Below are 23,179 nucleotides of genomic sequence, written 5' to 3'. Positions count from 1 at the left end.
TACTCCTGTATGATTTAAAATATAAGGGTGCTGCTGGCCCTGTATGTTGTAAAATTTCAAAGGTGCAATTGTTAAAAATGAAAAGCACACTACTCCTGTATGCTGTAAAATATTGGGGTGCTGCTGGCCCTGTATGTTGTAAAATTTTATGGGAGCAGTTAAAAATTAAAAGCACACTACTGTTTGCTGTAAAATATAGGGGTGTATTTCTATTTAAATAACATTATACTGGCCCTTTATGCTATAAAAATTCAGGGGTGCAGTTGTTAAAATTTAAAAGCACACTGCTCCTGTATGCTTTAAAATATAGGGGTGCTGCTGGCCCTGTATGTTGTAAAACTTCAGAGGCACAGTTGCTAAAATGTAAAAGCACATTGCTCCTGTATGCTTTAAAATATAGGGGTGCTGCTGGCCCTGCATGTTGTAAAAATTCAGAGGTGCAGTTGTTAAAAATAAAAAGCACAATGCTCTTGTATGCTGTAAAATATAGGGGTGTTGCTGTTCAAATAACATTACACTGGCCCTGTATGTCATAAACATTCAGGGGTACAGTGAAAATCAATGTACACTGGCCCTGTCTTGTATGCTCTAATTATTTTAGGGTGCAGTGAAAATCAATGTACACTGGCCCTGTCTTATATGCTGTAATTATTCTAGGGTGAAGTGAAAATCAATGTACACTGGCACTATCTTGTATGCTGCAATTATTCTAGGGTGCTGTGAAAATCAATGTACACTGGCCCTGTCTTGTATGCTGTAATTATTCTAGAGTGGAGTGAAAATCAATGTACACTGGCCCTGTCTTGTATGTTGTAAAATTAAAGGGGTATTGTGAAAATACAAAAGTGCTGGCACTGTCTGTGGTTGCGATGTCTAGGTCTGACCTTCACAACACTGTATGGGAAGAGGTGGCTCCTACCACCATTTGCATGCCCCCTGCAAGTGCTGGTAGGAGCACCGCCAGTCCAGTTGCTGATTTTGAGATAGGGGATGTCACTGTAGAAGTACACCAGGATGAGGAGGATATGGGTGTAGCTGGCGCTGTGAAGGAACTTAATGATGAGGATACTGATGGTGATGTGGTTTGTTTGAATAAGGCACCAGTGCAGACAATTGTTGGCCATGGGATGAAAATGTCCATTTTCATGCTTGGGAAAAATACCAAAAAAGCCACCTTCAGTATGGAATTATTTCTCCACAAATACGGACAACAGGTGTCAAGCCATCTGTTGCCTTTGTCAATCCATAATAAGTAGGGGTAAGGATGTTAACCACCTAGGAACATCCTCCCTTATACGTCACCTGCAGCGCATTCATCATAAGTCATTGTCAAGTTCATAAACATTGGGTACTTGCGTAAGCAGTCCACCGACACCTAAATTATGTGGTTTTTTGTTTGAATATTATTTCTCTGTGAGGATGAGGATGACATATTGCCACTGTAGAGCCAGTTTGTGCAAGGAAAGATTAATTGCTTCTTTTTTGGTGGGGGCCCCAACAAAGCAATCACTTCAGCCACAGTCATGTAGAAGACCCTGTCACTGAAATGATTGGTTTGTTAAAGTGTGCATGTCCTGTTTATACAACATAAGGGTGGGTGGGAGTGCCCAAGGACAATTCCATCTTGCACCTCTTTTTTTCTTTGCATTATGGGGCCAATTCAGTAAGGATAGCAAATTCTACTAATCAACAGAATTTGCTAACTTTTAGCATGCATGCTGGGGGCTGCCCAGCTCTGGGCAAGGCCGCCCAGCATGCTGACCGGCGCCTCCCCCCTTCAACAAGCAGAAATTGCTAACAGCACGCAATTTCTGCTTGTTAGCAGAAATTAAGGATGACTACTGCCAGCACAGCTTAGCTGCGGCCGCAGGAATCCCGGCGCCATTCTTCCTGTCACAGCAGCTGCATGTGACGTCACGCAGTCGCAGCGATTACGCCCCCGTTCGCGCGTACCAGACCATTCCGGTTGGCACGCCCCGCAACACTCCTTTTCCTCCCAGAAAATGGAGCGTTGCCACCCCCCTCCCGCCCCGCGACCGCCACTGCCTGATTGACAGGCAGAGGTATTCGCATTTTCTGCAGCCCCCTGCAGAAAATGAGGGCGCATGCGCAGTAGGGCCTGCTGCGCATGTGCCCACACCACCTCAGCAAAAATTCTGTATGAATCGCTACTTGTGATTCTTACTGAATTTGCCAATATGTGTTCTTTGGAGCCTAGTTTTTAAAACTGCCATCCTGTCTGCCACTGCAGTACCACTCCTAGATGGGCCAGGTGTTTGTGCCGCACACTTGTGTCACTTAGCTTAGTCATCCAGCTACCTTGTTGCACCTTTTTTTTCCCTTTGCATTATGTGTTTTTTGGGGACTAGTTGTTAAAACTGCCATCCTGTCTGACATTGCAGTGCCACTCCTAGATGGGCCAGGTGTTTGTGCTACCAACTTGTGTTGCTTAGCTTAGTCATCCAGCTACCTTGTTGCACCGCTTTTCTTTTTTGCATTATGTGCTCTTTGGGGCCTAGTTTTTAAAACTGCCATCCTGTCTGCCACTGCAGTACCACTCCTAGATGGGCCAGGTGTTTGTGTCGGCCACTTGTGTCACTTAGCTTAGTCATCCAGCTACCTTGTTGCACCTTTTTTTTCTCTTTGCATTATGTGTTTTTTGGGGACTAGTTGTTAAAACTGCCATCCTGTCTGACATTGCAGTGCCACTCCTAGGTGGGCCAGGTGTTTTTGCTTCCAACTTGTGTTGCTTAGCTTAGTCATCCAGTTACCTCATTGCGCCTCTTTTTCTTTTTTGCATTATGTGCTCTTTGGGGCCTAGTTTTTAAAACTGCCATCCTGTCTGTCAATGCAGTGCCACTCCTAGATGGGCCAGGTGTTTGTGCCGCCCACTTGTGTCGCTTAGATTAGTCATCCAGCTACCTCGGTGCAACCTTTTGGCCTAAAACCAATATTATGAGGTGTGAGGTGTTCAGAATAGACTGGAAATGAGTGGAAATTAATGTTACTGAGGTTAATAATACCGTAGGATCAAAATTACCCCTAAATTCTACGATTTTAGCTGTTTTTGTGATTTTTTTTAAAAAAATCATCCAGATCCAAAACCAAAACCATAATCCGAAAGGGTGGTTTTTGCAAAACCAATCCAGATCCAAAACACGAGCGTGGATCCAGATCCAAAACCAAAACATGAAACATGCCCACCATACACCTCTACTTACTAAGCTACAGTACATACTGTATATCCCATTGGCTCACATCAGCTGCATATACTGAAACCAGCTCCTTAACTAGAGGTTGAACAAGGCACAGCAGCACCTGCCAGAGGAGCCAATGGGACAAGCAAGGGGTTCTGCTAGAAAGTTGGGAGGAGGGACAAAGAATTTGTTTTAGCCTGTGAGGTCTGTGCTAAAAACAAGTCTCTCAAGGACTCTCCTTTCAGTCAACTGTTGCCTCTGTCCATTCCTAGAAGACCTTGGACCCATATATCTATGGATTTTATTGTTGACCTACCGGTGGCTGCAGGTTATAAATACCATTTGGATCATGGTTGACCATTTCAGTAAGTTAGCCCCTTTCATTCCACTCACAAAGCTACCCAGTGTCAGGTTATTAGCTTCTCAGTTCATTCAACACATTTTAAGACTACATGTCCTGCCTCTGGATATAGGGCCTAATTCAGACCTGATTGTAGATGTGATAAATTTAGCACATCTATGATCAGTTTCACAGACATGCGGGGGATCGCCCAGCATAGGACTAGTCCGCCCCGCATGTCTGGCTCTGCTCCCCCCACACAGGTACAATAGCATTGCATGGCGGCGATGCTTTTGTACCTGAGGAGTAGCTCCCTACCAGCGCACCTCCTGCACACTGGAAGGAAGCTACTCGTCACTTCCTAGGTCACAGCAGCTGCGTGTGATGTCACACAGCTGCCACGGCCCGCCCCCGCACAGTCCAGCCACAACTGCATTGTCCGGACCGAGCCCCCAAAACATTGTCCAAATGCCTCCGGCCCACCCCCTCCCGCCCAACAAATGGCTCTTCCTGTCTATTTGCCTGCGCCGATGATATTCCGAGAGAAATTGACCCATGCTAGAGTAACGGAGAGGCCCTAATCTCAAACAAATGTTAATGAGACCTACACTCTACCCTGATGCACAGGTATCAACTGCACAACTTTTCCAACAAAGGCCTGGGAGTTTTTCATGTGGTAATTGCACGGCATGTAGACCGATGATGGTGGGACCCATTTTTACTTATCCTTATACTGGATTTAATATTAAGATCAAGTATCATCTACATTGTAGATTGGATTATGTCATTTACATCCTGAAATGTCCTTGTGGATTATATTATGTCGGTTTAATCACAGGAAATTATAGAGATCGTATGGTGAACCATCGGTCATCTATACATGCAGCTTTGAATAACGGTGTGTCTGATAAGCCAGTAGCTCGTCACTTATTAGAAGCTAAGCACCAGGTAGCGAGTTTAAAATGCAAACTCATTGACTGTCCCCCCCCTTGTTACAGGAGGTGATCGCTTGTTAAAGCTTAAACAGCATGAATGTTTCTGGATCAATGAACTTGATACAGTGTCCCCAAGGGGTCTGAACGAGTTTAACCCCTATGGTGTATTTTTATAGCTACCGGAGGGGAGTTTTGAGTTTTTGTCTTTTGTCATTTATATATTATTGTATTATATTTTTGTGTATGACACAATAAGTGTGTATTTTTCTAATATTTATGTGTGTGTATAGTTGTGCTGTCCGATCCTCCTGGGTTCCAGATGGTAATAATAACAATAATCCTAGGATTATTTATTCATATATGGGATATACTTGTATTTATTCCTATTTATTTATATTGTGAGATGAGTACTTTGGGTATATACACACCTTCCCCTATGGAGTGTCAGTTTTGAAGGCATACCTTAATAATAAGATTTTACTTACCGATAAATCTATTTCTCATAGTCCGTAGTGGATGCTGGGGACTCCGTCAGGACCATGGGGAATAGCGGCTCCGCAGGAGACAGGGCACAAAAGCAAGCTTTTAGGATCACATGGTGTGTACTGGCTCCTCCCCCCATGACCCTCCTCCAAGCCTCAGTTAGGTACTGTGCCCGGACGAGCGTACACAATAAGGAAGGATCTTGAATCCCGGGTAAGACTCATACCAGCCACACCAATCACACCGTACAACTTGTGATTTGAACCCAGTTAACAGTATGATAACAATGAAGTAGCCTCTAAAAAAGATGGCTCACAACAATAATAACCCGATTTTTTTGTAACAATAACTATGTACAAGTAATGCAGACAATCCGCACTTGGGATGGGCGCCCAGCATCCACTACGGACTATGAGAAATAGATTTATCGGTAAGTAAAATCTTATTTTCTCTAACGTCCTAGTGGATGCTGGGGACTCCGTCAGGACCATGGGGATTATACCAAAGCTCCCAAACGGGCGGGAGAGTGCGGATGACTCTGCAGCACCGAATGAGAGAACGCCAGGTCCTCCTCAGCCAGGGTATCAAATTTGTAGAATTTAGCAAACGTGTTTGCCCCTGACCAAGTAGCTGCTCGGCAAAGTTGTAAAGCCGAGACCCCTCGGGCAGCCGCCCAAGATGAGCCCACCTTCCTTGTGGAATGGGCATTTACAGATTTTGGCTGTGGCAGGCCTGCCACAGAATGTGCAAGCTGAATTGTACTACAAATCCAACGAGCAATAGTCTGCTTAGAAGCAGGAGCACCCAGCTTTTTGGGTGCCTACAATATAAACAGCAAGTCAGACTTTCTGACTCCAGCCGTCCTGGAATTATATATATATATATATATATTTTCAGGGCCCTGACAACGTCTAGCAACTTGGAGTCCTCCAAGTCCCTAGTAGCCGCAGGCACCACAATAGGTTGTTTCAGGTGAAACGCTGACACCACCTTAGGAAGAAACTGGGGACGAGTCCGCAGTTCTGCCCTGTCCGAATGGAAAATCAAATATGGGCTTTTGTAAGACAAAGCCGCCAATTTTGACAATCGCCTGGCCGAGGCCAGGGCCAACAGCATGGTCACTTTCCATGTAAGATATTTCAAATCCACAGATTTGAGTGGTTCAAACCAATATGATTTGAGGAATCCCAACACTACGTTGAGATCCCACGGTGCCACTGGAGGCACACAAGGGCTGTATATGCAATACTCCCTTGACAAACGTCTGGACTTCAGGAACTGAAGCCAATTCTTTCTGGAAGAAAATCTATAGGGCCGAAACTTGAACCTTAATGGACCCCAATTTGAGGCTCATAGACACTCCTGTTTGCAGGAAGTGCAGAAATCGACCTAGTTGAAATTTTTTCGTGGGGCCCTCCTGGCCTCACCCACGCAACATATTTTTACCACATGTGGTGATAACGTTGTGCGGTCACCTCCTTCCTGGCTTTGACCAGGGTAGGTATGACCTCTTCCGGAATGCCTTTTCCCTTAGGATCCGGCGTTCAAACCGCCATGCCGTCAAACGCAGTCGCGGTAAGTCTTGGAACAGACAAGGTCCCTGCTGGAGCAGGTCCTTTCTTAAAGGCCGATGCCACGGTTCCTCTTGGAACAGACATGGTACTTGCTGAAAGCAAATCCCTTCTTAGCTCCCGAGGCCATTAGTCCTCTGTGAGCATCTCTTGAAGTTCCGGTTACCAAGTCCCTCTTGGCCAATCCGGAGCCACGAGTATAGTTCTTACTCCTCTATGTCTTATAATTCTCAATACCTTGGTTATGAGAAGCAGAGAAGGGAACACATACACCGACTGTTACACCCACGGTGTTACCAGGACGTCCACAGCTATCGCCTGAAGGTCTCGTGACCTGGCGCAATACCTGTCCCATTTTTTTGTTCGGGCGGGACGCCATCATGTCCACCTTTGGTCTTTCCCAACGGTTCACAATCATGCGGAAAACTTCCCGATGAAGTTCCCACTCTCCCGGGTGGAGGTCGTGCCTGCTGAGGAAGTCTGCTTCCCAGTCGTCCACTCCCGGAATGAACACTGCTGACAGTGCTATCACATGATTTTCCGCCTAGCGAAAAATCCTTGCAGTTTTGCCACTGCCCTCCTGCTTCTTGTGCCGCCCTTTCTGTTTACGTGGGCGACTGCCGTGATGTTATCCCACTGGATCAATACCGGCTGACCTTGAAGCAGAGGTCTTGCTAAGCTTAGAGCATTATAAATTTGCTCTTAGCTCCAGTATATTTATGTGGAGAGAATTCTCCAGACTTGATCACACTCCTTGTGTGACTGCTCCCCAGCCTCTCAGGCTGGCCTCCGTGGTCACGAGCATCCAATCCTGAATGCCGAATCTGCGGCCCTCTAGAAGATGAGCACTCTGTAATCACCACAGGAGAGACACCCTTATCCTTGGATATAGGGTTATCCGCTGATGCATCTGAAGATGCGATCCGGACCATTTGTCCAGCAGATCCCACTGAAGAGTTCTTGCGTGAAATCTGCCGAATGGAAGCGCTTCGTAATAAGCCACCATTTTTACCAGGACTCTTGTGCAATGATGCACTGACACTTTTCCTGGTTTTAGGAGGATCCCGATTAGCTCGGATAACTCCCTGGCTTTCTCCTCTGGGAGAAACACCTTTTCCTGGACTGTGTCCAGAATCATCCCTAGGACCAGCAGACGTGTCGTCGGAACAACTGCGGTTTTGGAATACTTAGAATCCACCCGTGCTGTCGTAGAACTACTTGAGATAGTGCTACTCCGACCTCCAACTGTTCTCTGGACCTTGTTCTTATCAGGAGGTCGTCCATTTTCTTTGAAGACGAATCCTCCTTTCGGTCATTACCTTGGTAAGGACCCGGGGTGCCTTGGACAATCCAACGGCATCGTCTTGAAACTGATAGTGACAGTTCTGTACCACGAACCTGAGGTACCCTTGGTGAGAAAAGGCAAATTTTGGGACATGGAGGTAAGCATCCCTGATGTCCCGGGACACCATATAGTCCCCTTGTTCTTTGCTATCACTGCTCTGAGTGACTCCATCTGGATTTGAACCCTTGTAAGTGTTCAAATTTTTCAGATTTAGAATAGGTCTCACCTAGCCTTCAGTACCACCATATAGTGTGGAGTAATACCCCTTTCCTTGTTGTCGGAGGGGTAAATTTATTATCACCTGCTGGGAATACAGCTTGTGAATTGTTTTCAATACTGCCTCCCTGTCGGAGGGAGACATTGGTACAGCAGACTACAGGAACCTGCGAGGGGGGAAACCTCTCGACATTCCAATCTGTACCCCTTGGATACTACTTGTAGGATCCAGGGGTCCTGTACGGTCCCAGCGTCATGCTGAGAACTTGGTAGAAGCGGTGGAGGGCTTCTGTTCCTGGGAATGGGCTGCCTGCTGCAGTCTTCTTCCCTTTCCTCTATCCCTGGGCAGATATGACTCTTATAGGGACGAAAGGACTGAGGCTGAAAAGACGGTGTCTTTTTCTGCAGAGATGTGACTTAGGGTAAAAAACGGTGGATTTTCCAGCAGTTGCCCTGGCCACCAGGTCCCATGGACCGACCCCAAATAACTCCTCCCCTTTATACGGCAATACATCTTTGTGCCGTTTGGAATCTGCATCACCTGACCACTGTCGTGTCCATAAACATCTTCTTGCAGATATGGACATCGCATTTACTCTTGATGCCAGAGTGCAAATATCCCTCTGCTCATCTCGCATATATAGAAATGCATCCTTTAAATGCTCTATAGTCAATAAAATACTGTCCCTGTCAAAGGTATCAATATTTTTAGTCAGGGAATCCGACCAAGCCACCTCAGCTCTGCACATCCAGGCTGAGGCGATCGCTGGTCGCAGTATAACACCAGCATGTGTGTGTATACTTTTTAGGATATTTTTCAGCCTCCTATCAGCTGGCTCCTTAAGTACGGCCCTATCCGTAGATGGTACCGCCACTTGTTCTGATAAGCGTGTGAGCGCCTTATCCACCCTGAGGGGTGTTTCCCACCGCGCCTTAACTTCTGGCGGGAAAGGGTATACCGCCAATAATTTTCTATCGGGGGAAACCCACGCATCATCACACACTTCATTTAATTTATCTGATTCAGGAAAAACTACAGGTAGTTTTTTCACCTCACACATAATACCCTTTTTTGTGGTACTTGGAGTATCAGAAATATGTAACACCTCTTTCATTGCCCTTAACGTGTGGCCCTAAAAGAAAATACGTTTGTTTCTTCACCGTCGACACTGAAATCAGTGTCCGTGTCTGGGTCTGTGTCGACCGACTGAGGTAAATGGGCATTTTACAGCCCCTGACGGTGTTTGAGACGCCTGGACAGATACTAATTTGTTCGCCGGCCCTCTCATGTCGTCAACCGGCTTGCAGCGTGTTGACATTGTCACGTAATTTCCATAAATAAGCCATCCATTCCGGTGTCGACTCCCTAGAGAGTGACATCACCATTACAGGCAATTTGCTCCGCCTCCTCACCAATATTTTCCTCATACATGTCGACACACACGTACCGACATACAGCACACACATAGGGAATGCTCTGATAGAGGACAGGACCCACTAGCCCTTTGGGGAGACAGAGGGAGAGTTTGCCAGCACACACCAAAACGCTATAATTATCCAGGGACAACCTTTATATAAGTGTTCCTCCCTTATAGCATTTTAATATATATACATATCGCCAAATCAGTGCCCCCCCTCTCTGTTTTAACCCTGTTTCTGTAGTGCAGTGCAGGGGAGAGCATGGGAGCCTTCCCACCAGCCTTTCTGTGAGGGAAAATGGCGCTGTGTGCTGAGGAGAATAGGCCCCGCCCCCTTTTCGGCGGGCTTCTTCTCCGGAGTTTTAGATATCTGGCAGGGGTTAAATACATCCATATAGCCTCAAGGGCTATATGTGATGTATTTTTCGCCATACAGGTATTATACATTGCTGCCCAGGGCGCCCCCCCCCAGCGCCCTGCACCCTCCGTGACCGCTGTGTGAAGTGTGCTGACAACAATGGCGCACAGCTGCAGTGCTGTGCGCTACCTGATGAAGACTGAGAGTCTTCTGCCGCCTGGTTCCGGACCTCTTCATCTTCAGCGTCTGCAAGGGGGGTCGGCGGCGCGGCTCCGGGACGAACCCCAGGGCGAGCCCTGTGTTCCGACTCCCTCTGGAGCTATGTCCAGTAGCCTAAGAATCCAATCCATCCTGCACGCAGGTGAGTTGAAAATCTCTCCCCTAAGTCCCTCGATGCAGTGAGCCTGTTGCCAGCAGGACTCACTGAAAATAAAGAACCTAAAAACTTTTTCTAAGTAACTCTTTAAGAGAGCCACCTAGATTGCACCCTTCTCGGCCGGGCACAAAAACCTAACTGAGGCTTGGAGGAGGGTCATGGGGGGAGGAGCCAGTACACACCATGTGATCCTAAAAGCTTGCTTTTGTGCCCTGTCTCCTGCGGAGCCGCTATTCCCCATGGTCCTGACGGAGTCCCCAGCATCCACTAGGACGTTGGAGAAATGTATTTTCCCTAGTGGTGTTATGTATTTGAGTAAGGGAAGATGTATACATGCCCCTTTGTAGATAGGTGGAACGCATGGAGTTCCTGGTTCCGGTGAATGTGGGCAGGTGGAACGCATAGAGTCCCTAGTTCTGGTTAATGGAATGCTCAGCGGCCTGGATATGGTGGCCTTGCTCTGCCGCGTGGGCTGTGTTCGGGCCCGGCAGCATTTACTGAGTTTAATGTTGGTATGTACTTGACTAATTGTGACTGGTGTGTCAGCGTCAGAAGTGGTGTGCGTACACTACTGTTGCGCAGGGGAACGCAAACCACTTCCGGGTTCCGGTACGTGGAACGCACGGCGTCCCGGGTATGATGGTGCGCTACTAGTGTGTATAACTGCGCAGGCGGTGTGAACACCCGGCGCCCTCTGCTGAGTCTTTTGAGCTGGTTCATATGGCTGGTAATTGTTCTTGTTTACATATATATTTCCATTTGGGCTGTTATTTGTAGCTTGGTCTGTGGTACTTCCGGGTCAGGTGGTATATATACTTCCGGTCGCAGGCTGTGCTCCTTGTGCAGCCCTGGTGAACATGGCGACTTGTGTGACTATGTAAGTTACTGCTTCATATATGTTCTAACCTGTGACGCATTGGGAATGGTGAGGTTTTATTATTCTCTGTTTACAGTGTGTTCATTACCCTGCGGCATACTTACCTACTCTCCTGCATCCAGCGGGAGGCTCCCGGATCACGGTACATTACCCCGCTGCCCCGGAAAGCTAATTTAAAACCCCGGATTCCCCTGCCCCGCCGCAATGGGGTCTCACCTTATTGCGCAGTGCACCGTAGCCTGGATCTTGGTTTAGTCTCTAGATGCAGTTACTGCCGCCGGCCACCAGGGTGAGAGCAAGTGACAGAGAGGTGTTTATTATAGAACTCCTGTAATGTGATCGTCACCCCCCTGCAGTGAGGAAAGCTATCACCGTCCCGTCATCCATATGTCCCTGATCTGTGGTGCTCCTCAGGGGCTGTGGCGGATGCTTTGAATTTGCATCAGGTAGAGCTGATTATTTTACTTATCAGCTATGTGTGTACTATGTCTGGCACTATGTGGATACGGGGGGGGGGGGGGGGGGGTAGGGGGTGCTGGTTTGTGCTGTGTGTGCTGGGAAACTGTGGGTTTGGGAGTGGGGGTTGGGGGTTATGCTGGGCACTTATGAGTATGAGGGAGTGTATGCTGGACACTGGGATATGGGGGCTGTAGATATTGTATGCGTGTGGGAGGTATGCTGGACACTGTGTGGGCATTGGGGGCGAATACTGGGCACTGTGGGTATGGGGTGATGCATGCTGGGCACTGTGTGGGTATGAGGGACACTGTGTGGGTATGGGGAATGCATGCTGGGCACTGTGTGGGTATGAGGGACACTGTGTGGGTATGGGGAATGCATGCTGGGCACTGTGGGTATGAGGGACACTGTGTGGGTATGGGGAATGCATGCTGGGCACTGTGTGGGTATGAGGGACACTGTGTGGGTATGGGGAATGCATGCTGGGCACTGTGTGGGTATGAGGGACACTGTGTGGGTATGGGGAATGCATGCTGGGCACTGTGTGGGTATGGGGAATGCATGCTGGGCACTGTGTGGGTATGAGGGACACTGTGTGGGTATGAGGGACACTGTGTGGGGAATGCATGCTAGGCACTGTGTGGGTATGAGGGACACTGTGTGGGTATGAGGGACACTGTGTGGGTATGGGGAATGCATGCTAGGCACTGTGTGGGTATGAGGGACACTGTGTGGGTATGGGGAATGCATGCTGGGCACTGTGTGGGTATGAGGGACACTGTGTGGGTATGGGGAATGCATGCTGGGCACTGTGTGGGTATGGGGAATGCATGCTGGGCACTGTGTGGGTATGAGGGACACTGTGGGTATGGGGAATGCATGCTGGGCACTGTGTGGGTATGGGGAATGCATGCTGGGCACTGTGTGGGTATGGGGAATGCATGCTGGGCACTGTGGGTATGAGGGACACTGCGTGGGTATGGGGAATGCATGCTGGGCACTGTGTGGGTATGAGGGAGGTATGGGGAATGCATGCTGGGCACTGTGTGGGTATGAGGGACACTGTGTGGGTATGGGGAATGCATGCTAGGCACTGTGTGGGTATGAGGGACACTGTGGGTATGGGGAATGCATGCTGGGCACTGTGTGGGTATGAGGGACACTGCGTGGGTATGGGGAATGCATGCTGGGCACTGTGGGTATGAGGGACACTGCGTGGGTATGGGGAATGCATGCTGGGCACTGTGTGGGTATGAGGGACACTGCGTGGGTATGGGGAATGCATGCTGGGCACTGTGTGGGTATGGGGAATGCATGCTGGGCACTGTGTGGGTATGAGGGACACTGTGTGGGTATGGGGAATGCATGCTGGGCACTGTGTGGGTATGAGGGACACTGTGTGGGTATGGGGAATGCATGCTGGGCACTGTATGGGTATGAGGGACACTGTGTGGGTATGGGGAATGCATGCTGGGCACTGTGTGGGTATGAGGGACACTGCGTGGGCATTGGGGGCGAATGCTGGGCACTGTGGGTATGGGGTGATGTATGTTGGGCACTGTGTCGGTATGGAGTGGTATATGATTGGGCACTGTGGTTTTGAGGGGTGCATGCTGGGCACTGTGTGGGTATGAGGGACACTGTGTGGGTATGGGGAATGCATGCTGGGCACTGTGTGGGTATGAGGGACACTGCGTGGGTATTGGGAATGCATGCTGGGCACTGTGGGTATGAGGGACACTGCGTGGGTATGGGGAATGCATGCTGGGCACTGTGTGGGTATGAGGGACACTGCGTGGGTATGGGGAATGCATGCTGGGCACTGTGGGTATGAGGGACACTGCGTGGGTATGGGGAATGCATGCTGGGCACTGTGTGGGTATGAGGGACACTGTGTGGGTATGGGGAATGCATGCTGGGCACTGTGTGGGTATGAGGGACACTGTGTGGGTATGGGGAATGCATGCTGGGCACTGTGTGGGTATGAGGGACACTGCGTGGGTATGGGGAATGCATGCTGGGCACTGTGGGTATGAGGGACACTGCGTGGGTATGGGGAATGCATGCTGGGCACTGTGTGGGTATGAGGGACACTGCGTGGGTATGGGGAATGCATGCTGGGCACTGTGTGGGTATGAGGGACACTGTGTGGGTATGGGGAATGCATGCTGGGCACTGTGTGGGTATGAGGGACACTGTGTGGGTATGGGGAATGCATGCTGGGCACTGTGGGTATGAGGGACACTGCGTGGGTATGGGGAATGCATGCTGGGCACTGTGGGTATGAGGGACACTGCGTGGGTATGGGGAATGCATGCTGGGCACTGTGTGGGTATGAGGGACACTGCGTGGGTATGGGGAATGCATGCTGGGCACTGTGTGGGTATGAGGGACACTGTGTGGGTATGGGGAATGCATGCTGGGCACTGTGTGGGTATGGGGAATGCATGCTGGGCACTGTGTGGGTATGAGGGACACTGTGTGGGTATGGGGAATGCATGCTGGGCACTGTGTGGGTATGAGGGACACTGCGTGGGTATGGGGAATGCATGCTGGGCACTGTGGGTATGAGGGACACTGCGTGGGTATGGGGAATGCATGCTGGGCACTGTGGGTATGAGGGACACTGCGTGGGTATGGGGAATGCATGCTGGGCACTGTGTGGGTATGAGGGAGGTATGGGGAATGCATGCTGGGCACTGTGTGGGTATGAGGGACACTGTGTGGGTATGGGGAATGCATGCTAGGCACTGTGTTTGTATGAGTTACACTGCGTGGGTATGGGGAATGCATGCTGGGCACTGTGGGTATGAGGGACACTGCGTGGGTATGGGGAATGCATGCTGGGCACTGTGTGGGTATGAGGGACACTGCGTTGGTATGGGGAATGCATGCTGGGCACTGTGTGGGTATGAGGGACACTGCGTGGGTATGGGGAATGCATGCTGGGCACTGTGTGGGTATGAGGGAGGTATGGGGAATGCATGCTGGGCACTGTGTGGGTATGAGGGACACTGTGTGGGTATGGGGAATGCATGCTGGGCACTGTGTGGGTATGAGTTACACTGCGTGGGTATGGGGAATGCATGCTGGGCACTGTGTGGGTATGAGGGACACTGCGTGGGTATGGGGAATGCATGCTGGGCACTGTGGGTATGAGGGACACTGCGTGGGTATGGGGAATGCATGCTGGGCACTGTGGGTATGAGGGACACTGCGTGGGTATGGGGAATGCATGCTGGGCACTGTGTGGGTATGAGGGACACTGTGTGGGTATGGGGAATGCATGCTGGGCACTGTGTGGGTATGAGGGACACTGTGTGGGTATGGGGAATGCATGCTGGGCACTGTGTGGGTATGAGGGACACTGTGTGGGTATGGGGAATGCATGCTGGGCACTGTGTGGGTATGAGGGACACTGCGTGGGTATGGGGAATGCATGCTGGGCACTGTGGGTATGAGGGACACTGCGTGGGTATGGGGAATGCATGCTGGGCACTGTGTGGGTATGAGGGACACTGCGTGGGTATGGGGAATGCATGCTGGGCACTGTGGGTATGAGGGACACTGCGTGGGTATGGGGAATGCATGCTGGGCACTGTGTGGGTATGAGGGACACTGCGTGGGTATGGGGAATGCATGCTGGGCACTGTGTGGGTATGAGGGACACTGTGTGGGTATGGGGAATGCATGCTGGGCACTGTGTGGGTATGAGGGACACTGTGTGGGTATGGGGAATGCATGCTGGGCACTGTGTGGGTATGAGGGACACTGCGTGGGTATGGGGAATGCATGCTGGGCACTGTGGGTATGAGGGACACTGCGTGGGTATGGGGAATGCATGCTGGGCACTGTGTGGGTATGAGGGACACTGTGTGGGTATGGGGAATGCATGCTGGGCACTGTGTGGGTATGGGGAATGCATGCTGGGCACTGTGTGGGTATGAGGGACACTGTGGGTATGGGGAATGCATGCTGGGCACTGTGTGGGTATGGGGAATGCATGCTGGGCACTGTGTGGGTATGGGGAATGCATGCTGGGCACTGTGGGTATGAGGGACACTGCGTGGGTATGGGGAATGCATGCTGGGCACTGTGTGGGTATGAGGGAGGTATGGGGAATGCATGCTGGGCACTGTGTGGGTATGAGGGACACTGTGTGGGTATGGGGAATGCATGCTAGGCACTGTGTGGGTATGAGGGACACTGTGTGGGTATGGGGAATGCATGCTGGGCACTGTGTGGGTATGAGGGACACTGCGTGGGTATGGGGAATGCATGCTGGGCACTGTGGGTATGAGGGACACTGCGTGGGTATGGGGAATGCATGCTGGGCACTGTGTGGGTATGAGGGACACTGCGTGGGTATGGGGAATGCATGCTGGGCACTGTGTGGGTATGGGGAATGCATGCTGGGCACTGTGTGGGTATGAGGGACACTGTGTGGGTATGGGGAATGCATGCTGGGCACTGTGTGGGTATGAGGGACACTGTGTGGGTATGGGGAATGCATGCTGGGCACTGTATGGGTATGAGGGACACTGTGTGGGTATGGGGAATGCATGCTGGGCACTGTGTGGGTATGAGGGACACTGCGTGGGCATTGGGGGCGAATGCTGGGCACTGTGGGTATGGGGTGATGTATGTTGGGCACTGTGTCGGTATGGAGTGGTATATGATTGGGCACTGTGGTTTTGAGGGGTGCATGCTGGGCACTGTGTGGGTATGAGGGACACTGTGTGGGTATGGGGAATGCATGCTGGGCACTGTGTGGGTATGAGGGACACTGCGTGGGTATTGGGAATGCATGCTGGGCACTGTGGGTATGAGGGACACTGCGTGGGTATGGGGAATGCATGCTGGGCACTGTGTGGGTATGAGGGACACTGCGTGGGTATGGGGAATGCATGCTGGGCACTGTGGGTATGAGGGACACTGCGTGGGTATGGGGAATGCATGCTGGGCACTGTGTGGGTATGAGGGACACTGTGTGGGTATGGGGAATGCATGCTGGGCACTGTGTGGGTATGAGGGACACTGTGTGGGTATGGGGAATGCATGCTGGGCACTGTGTGGGTATGAGGGACACTGCGTGGGTATGGGGAATGCATGCTGGGCACTGTGGGTATGAGGGACACTGCGTGGGTATGGGGAATGCATGCTGGGCACTGTGTGGGTATGAGGGACACTGCGTGGGTATGGGGAATGCATGCTGGGCACTGTGTGGGTATGAGGGACACTGTGTGGGTATGGGGAATGCATGCTGGGCACTGTGTGGGTATGAGGGACACTGTGTGGGTATGGGGAATGCATGCTGGGCACTGTGTGGGTATGAGGGACACTGTGTGGGTATGGGGAATGCATGCTGGGCACTGTGGGTATGAGGGACACTGCGTGGGTATGGGGAATGCATGCTGGGCACTGTGGGTATGAGGGACACTGTGTGGGTATGGGGAATGCATGCTGGGCACTGTGTGGGTATGAGGGACACTGTGTGGGTATGGGGAATGCATGCTGGGCACTGTGTGGGTATGAGGGACACTGCGTGGGTATGGGGAATGCATGCTGGGCACTGTGGGTATGAGGGACACTGCGTGGGTATGGGGAATGCATGCTGGGCACTGTGTGGGTATGAGGGACACTGCGTGGGTATGGGGAATGCATGCTGGGCACTGTGTGGGTATGAGGGACACTGTGTGGGTATGGGGAATGCATGCTGGGCACTGTGTGGGTATGGGGAATGCATGCTGGGCACTGTGTGGGTATGAGGGACACTGTGTGGGTATGGGGAATGCATGCTGGGCACTGTGTGGGTATGAGGGACACTGCGTGGGTATGGGGAATGCATGCTGGGCACTGTGGGTATGAGGGACACTGCGTGGGTATGGGGAATGCATGCTGGGCACTGTGGGTATGAGGGACACTGCGTGGGTATGGGGAATGCATGCTGGGCACTGTGTGGGTATGAGGGAGGTATGGGGAATGCATGCTGGGCACTGTGTGGGTATGAGGGACACTGTGTGGGTATGGGGAATGCATGCTAGGCACTGTGTTTGTATGAGTTACACTGCGTGGGTATGGGGAATGCATGCTGGGCACTGTGGGTATGAGGGACACTGCGTGGGTATGGGGAATGCATGCTGGGCACTGTGTGGGTATGAGGGACACTGCGTTCTTATGGGGAATGCATGCTGGGCACTGTGTGGGTATGAGGGACACTGCGTGGGTATGGGGAATGCATGCTGGGCACTGTGTGGGTATGAGGGAGGTATGGGGAATGCATGCTGGGCACTGTGTGGGTATGAGGGACACTGTGTGGGTATGGGGAATGCATGCTGGGCACTGTGTGGGTATGAGTTACACTGCGTGGGTATGGGGAATGCATGCTGGGCACTGTGGGTATGAGGGACACTGCGTGGGTATGGGGAATGCATGCTGGGCACTGTGTGGGTATGAGGGACACTGCGTGGGTATGGGGAATGCATGCTGGGCACTGTGTGGGTATGAGGGACACTGTGGGTATGGGGAATGCATGCTGGGCACTGTGTGGGTATGAGGGACACTGTGTGGGTATGGGGAATGCATGCTGGGCACTGTGTGGGTATGAGGGACACTGTGTGGGTATGGGGAATGCATGCTGGGCACTGTGTGGGTATGAGGGACACTGTGTGGGTATAGGGAATGCATGCTGGGCACTGTGTGGGTATGGGGAATGCATGCTGGGCACTGTGTGGGTATGAGGGACACTGTGGGTATGGGGAATGCATGCTGGGCACTGTGTGGGTATGAGGGACACTGTGTGGGTATGGGGAATGCATGCTGGGCACTGTGTGGGTATGAGGGACACTGTGTGGGTATGGGGAATGCATGCTGGGCACTGTGTGGGTATGAGGGACACTGCATGGGTATGGGGAATGCATGCTGGGCACTGTGGGTATGAGGGACACTGCGTGGGTATGGGGAATGCATGCTGGGCACTGTGTGGGTATGAGGGACACTGCGTGGGTATGGGGAATGCATGCTGGGCACTGTGGGTATGAGGGACACTGCGTGGGTATGGGGAATGCATGCTGGGCACTGTGTGGGTATGAGGGACACTGTGTGGGTATGGGGAATGCATGCTGGGCACTGTGTGGGTATGAGGGACACTGTGTGGGTATGGGGAATGCATGCTGGGCACTGTGTGGGTATGAGGGACACTGCGTGGGTATGGGGAATGCATGCTGGGCACTGTGTGGGTATGAGGGACACTGTGTGGGTATGGGGAATGCATGCTGGGCACTGTGTGGGTATGAGGGACACTGTGTGGGTATGGGGAATGCATGCTGGGCACTGTGTGGGTATGAGGGACACTGTGTGGGTATGGGGAATGCATGCTGGGCACTGTGGGTATGAGGGACACTGCGTGGGTATGGGGAATGCATGCTGGGCACTGTGTGGGTATGAGGGACACTGTGTGGGTATGGGGAATGCATGCTGGGCACTGTGTGGGTATGAGGGACACTGTGTGGGTATGGGGAATGCATGCTGGGCACTGTGTGGGTATGAGGGACACTGTGTGGGTATGGGGAATGCATGCTGGACACTGTGTGGGTATGGGGAATGCATGCTGGGCACTGTGTGGGTATGAGGGACACTGTGTGGGTATGGGGAATGCATGCTGGGCACTGTGTGGGTATGGGGAATGCATGCTGGGCACTGTGTGGGTATGAGGGACACTGTGGGTATGGGGAATGCATGCTGGGCACTGTGGGTATGAGGGACACTGCGTAGGTATGGGGAATGCATGCTAGGCACTGTGTGGGTATGAGGGAGGTATGGGGAATGCATGCTGGGCACTGTGTGGGTATGAGGGACACTGTGTGGGTATGGGGAATGCATGCTAGGCACTGTGTGGGTATGAGGGACACTGTGTGGGTATGGGGAATGCATGCTGGGCACTGTGTGGGTATGAGGGACACTGCGTGGGTATGGGGAATGCATGCTGGGCACTGTGGGTATGAGGGACACTGCGTGGGTATGGGGAATGCATGCTGGGCACTGTGTGGGTATGAGGGACACTGCGTGGGTATGGGGAATGCATGCTGGGCACTGTGGGTATGAGGGACACTGCGTGGGTATGGGGAATGCATGCTGGGTATGAGGGACACTGCGTGGGTATGGGGAATGCATGCTGGGCACTGTGTGGGTATGAGGGACACTGTGTGGGTATGGGGAATGCATGCTGGGCACTGTGTGGGTATGAGGGACACTGTGGGTATGGGGAATGCATGCTGGGCACTGTGTGGGTATGAGGGACACTGTGTGGGTATGGGGAATGCATGCTGGGCACTGTGTGGGTATGAGGGACACTGTGTGGGTATGGGGAATGCATGCTGGGCACTGTGTGGGTATGAGGGACACTGTGTGGGTATGGGGAATGCATGCTGGGCACTGTGTGGGTATGAGGGACACTGTGTCGGTATGGGGAATGCATGCTGGGCACTGTGTGGGTATGAGGGACACTGTGTGGGTATGGGGAATGCATGCTGGGCACTGTGTGGGTATGGGGAATGCATGCTGGGCACTGTGTGGGTATGAGGGACACTGTGTGGGTATGGGGAATGCATGCTGGGCACTGTGTGGGTATGAGGGACACTGTGTGGGTATGGGGAATGCATGCTGGGCACTGTGTGGGTATGAGGGACACTGCGTGGGTATGGGGAATGCATGCTGGGCACTGTGTGGGTATGAGGGACACTGCGTGGGTATGGGGAATGCATGCTGGGCACTGTGTGGGTATGAGGGACACTGTGTGGGTATGGGGAATGCATGCTGGGCACTGTGTGGGTATGAGGGACACTGTGGGTATGGGGAATGCATGCTGGGCACTGTGTGGGTATGAGGGACACTGTGTGGGTATGGGGAATGCATGCTGGGCACTGTGTGGGTATGGGGAATGCATGCTGGGCACTGTGTGGGTATGAGGGACACTGTGTGGGTATGGGGAATGCATGCTGGGCACTGTGTGGGTATGAGGGACACTGCGTGGGTATGGGGAATGCATGCTGGGCACTGTGGGTATGAGGGACACTGCGTGGGTATGGGCAATGCATGCTGGGCACTGTGTGGGTATGAGGGACACTGTGTGGGTATGGGGAATGCATGCTGGGCACTGTGTGGGTATGAGGGACACTGTGTGGGTATGGGGAATGCATGCTGGGCACTGTGTGGGTATGAGGGACACTGTGTGGGTATGGGGAATGCATGCTGGGCACTGTGTGGGTATGAGGGACACTGCGTGGGTATGGGGAATGCATGCTGGGCACTGTGGGTATGAGGGACACTGCGTGGGTATGGGGAATGCATGCTGGGCACTGTGTGGGTATGAGGGACACTGCGTGGGTATGGGGAATGCATGCTGGGCACTGTGTGGGTATGAGGGACACTGCATGGGTATGGGGAATGCTGCGTGGGTATGGGGAATGCATGCTGGGCACTGTGTGGGTATGAGGGACACTGTGTGGGTATTGGGAATGCATGCTGGGCACTGGGTATGGGGAATGCATGCTGGGCACTGTGTGAGTATGAGGGACACTGTGTGGGTATGGGGAATGCATGCTGGGCACTGGGTATGGGGAATGCATGCTGGGCACTGTGTGGGTATGAGGGACACTGTGGGTATGGGGAATGCATGCTGGGCACTGTGTGGGTATGAGGGACACTGTGTGGGTATGGGGAATGCATGCTGGGCACTGTGTGGGTATGAGGGACACTGTGTGGGTATGGGGAATGCATGCTGGGCACTGTGGGTATGAGGGACACTGCGTGGGTATGGGGAATGCATGCTGGGCACTGTGTGGGTATGAGGGACACTGCGTGGGTATGGGGAATGCATGCTGGGCACTGTGTGGGTATGAGGGACACTGCGTGGGTATGGGGAATGCATGCTGGGCACTGTGGGTATGAGGGACACTGTGTGGGTATGGGGAATGCATGCTGGGCACTGTGGGTATGAGGGACACTGCGTGGGTATGGGGAATGCATGCTGGGCACTGTGGGTATGAGGGACACTGCGTGGGTATGGGGAATGCATGCTGGGCACTGTGTGGGTATGAGGGACACTGCATGGGTATGGGGAATGCTGCGTGGGTATGGGGAATGCATGCTGGGCACTGTGTGGGTATGAGGGACACTGTGTGGGTATTGGGAATGCATGCTGGGCACTGGGTATGGGGAATGCATGCTGGGCACTGTGTGGGTATGAGGGACACTGTGGGTATGGGGAATGCATGCTGGGCACTGGGTATGGGGAATGCATGCTGGGCACTGTGTGGGTATGAGGGACACTGTGTGGGTATGGGGAATGCATGCTGGGCACTGTGTGGGTATGAGGGACACTGTGTGGGTATGGGGAATGCATGCTGGGCACTGTGTGGGTATGAGGGACACTGTGTGGGTATGGGGAATGCATGCTGGGCACTGTGTGGGTATGAGGGACACTGTGTGGGTATGGGGAATGCATGCTGGGCACTGTGGGTATGAGGGACACTGCGTGGGTATGGGGAATGCATGCTGGGCACTGTGTGGGTATGAGGGACACTGCGTGGGTATGGGGAATGCATGCTGGGCACTGTGGGTATGAGGGACACTGCGTGGGTATGGGGAATGCATGCTGGGCACTGTGTGGGTATGAGGGACACTGCGTGGGTATGGGGAATGCATGCTGGGCACTGTGTGGGTATGAGGGACACTGTGTGGGTATGGGGAATGCATGCTGGGCACTGTGTGGGTATGAGGGACACTGCGTGGGTATGGGGAATGCATGCTGGGCACTGTGGGTATGAGGGACACTGCGTGGGTATGGGGAATGCATGCTGGGCACTGTGGGTATGAGGGACACTGCGTGGGTATGGGGAATGCATGCTGGGCACTGTGTGGGTATGAGGGACACTGCGTGGGTATGGGGAATGCATGCTGGGCACTGTGTGGGTATGAGGGACACTGCGTGGGTATGGGGAATGCATGCTGGGCACTGTGGGTATGAGGGACACTGCGTGGGTATGGGGAATGCATGCTGGGCACTGTGTGGGTATGAGGGACACTGCGTGGGTATGGGGAATGCATGCTGGGCACTGTGTGGGTATGAGGGACACTGCGTGGGTATGGGGAATGCATGCTGGGCACTGTGGGTATGTGGGACACTGTGTGGGTATGGGGAATGCATGCTGGGCACTGTGGGTATGTGGGACACTGTGTGGGTATGGGGAATGCATGCTGGGCACTGTGGGTATGAGGGACACTGCGTGGGTATGGGGAATGCATGCTGGGCACTGTGTGGATATGAGGGACACTGCATGGGTATGGGTAATGCTGCGTGGGTATGGGGAATGCATGCTGGGCACTGTGTGGGTATGAGGGACACTGTGTGGGTATTGGGAATGCATGCTGGGCACTGGGTATGGGGAATGCATGCTGGGCACTGTGTGGGTATGAGGGACACTGTGTGGGTATGGGGAATGCATGCTGGGCACTGGGTATGGGGAATGCATGCTGGGCACTGTGTGGGTATGAGGGACACTGTGTGGGTATGGGGAATGCATGCTGGGCACTGTGTGGGTATGA

The 23,179-nt window shown here is 52.3% G+C and overlaps 1 protein-coding gene and 1 long non-coding RNA gene across 54 annotated transcripts in view; one reads left to right on the top strand and one right to left on the bottom strand.

The window, feature by feature from the left end:
- Window positions 1-23,179, bottom strand: part of LOC135050271 (uncharacterized) — a 466,297-nt gene that overhangs the window by 184,007 nt on the left and 259,111 nt on the right. The gene's annotated exons all lie outside the window — the stretch shown is intronic.
- The window catches only part of LOC135050276 (uncharacterized), a 78,623-nt gene continuing 66,391 nt past the window's right edge, over window positions 10,948-23,179 (top strand). The window contains exon 1 of one of the 4 annotated variants that reach the window (XR_010241588.1): window positions 10,948-10,966. This is a non-coding gene — a long non-coding RNA (uncharacterized LOC135050276). Of the gene's footprint in view, window positions 10,967-11,024; window positions 11,117-11,393; window positions 11,563-23,179 lie in introns of those variants that run through there. The other 3 variants (XR_010241591.1, XR_010241586.1, XR_010241587.1) reach the window with 3 other exon arrangements.

Source organism: Pseudophryne corroboree, chromosome 2 (genome assembly GCF_028390025.1).
Source record: "Pseudophryne corroboree isolate aPseCor3 chromosome 2, aPseCor3.hap2, whole genome shotgun sequence".
In the NCBI taxonomy this organism is placed as follows: domain Eukaryota; kingdom Metazoa; phylum Chordata; class Amphibia; order Anura; family Myobatrachidae; genus Pseudophryne; species Pseudophryne corroboree.
Note: the sequence above shows the minus strand (reverse complement) of the source record. Positions and strands in the feature narration are given on the sequence as shown.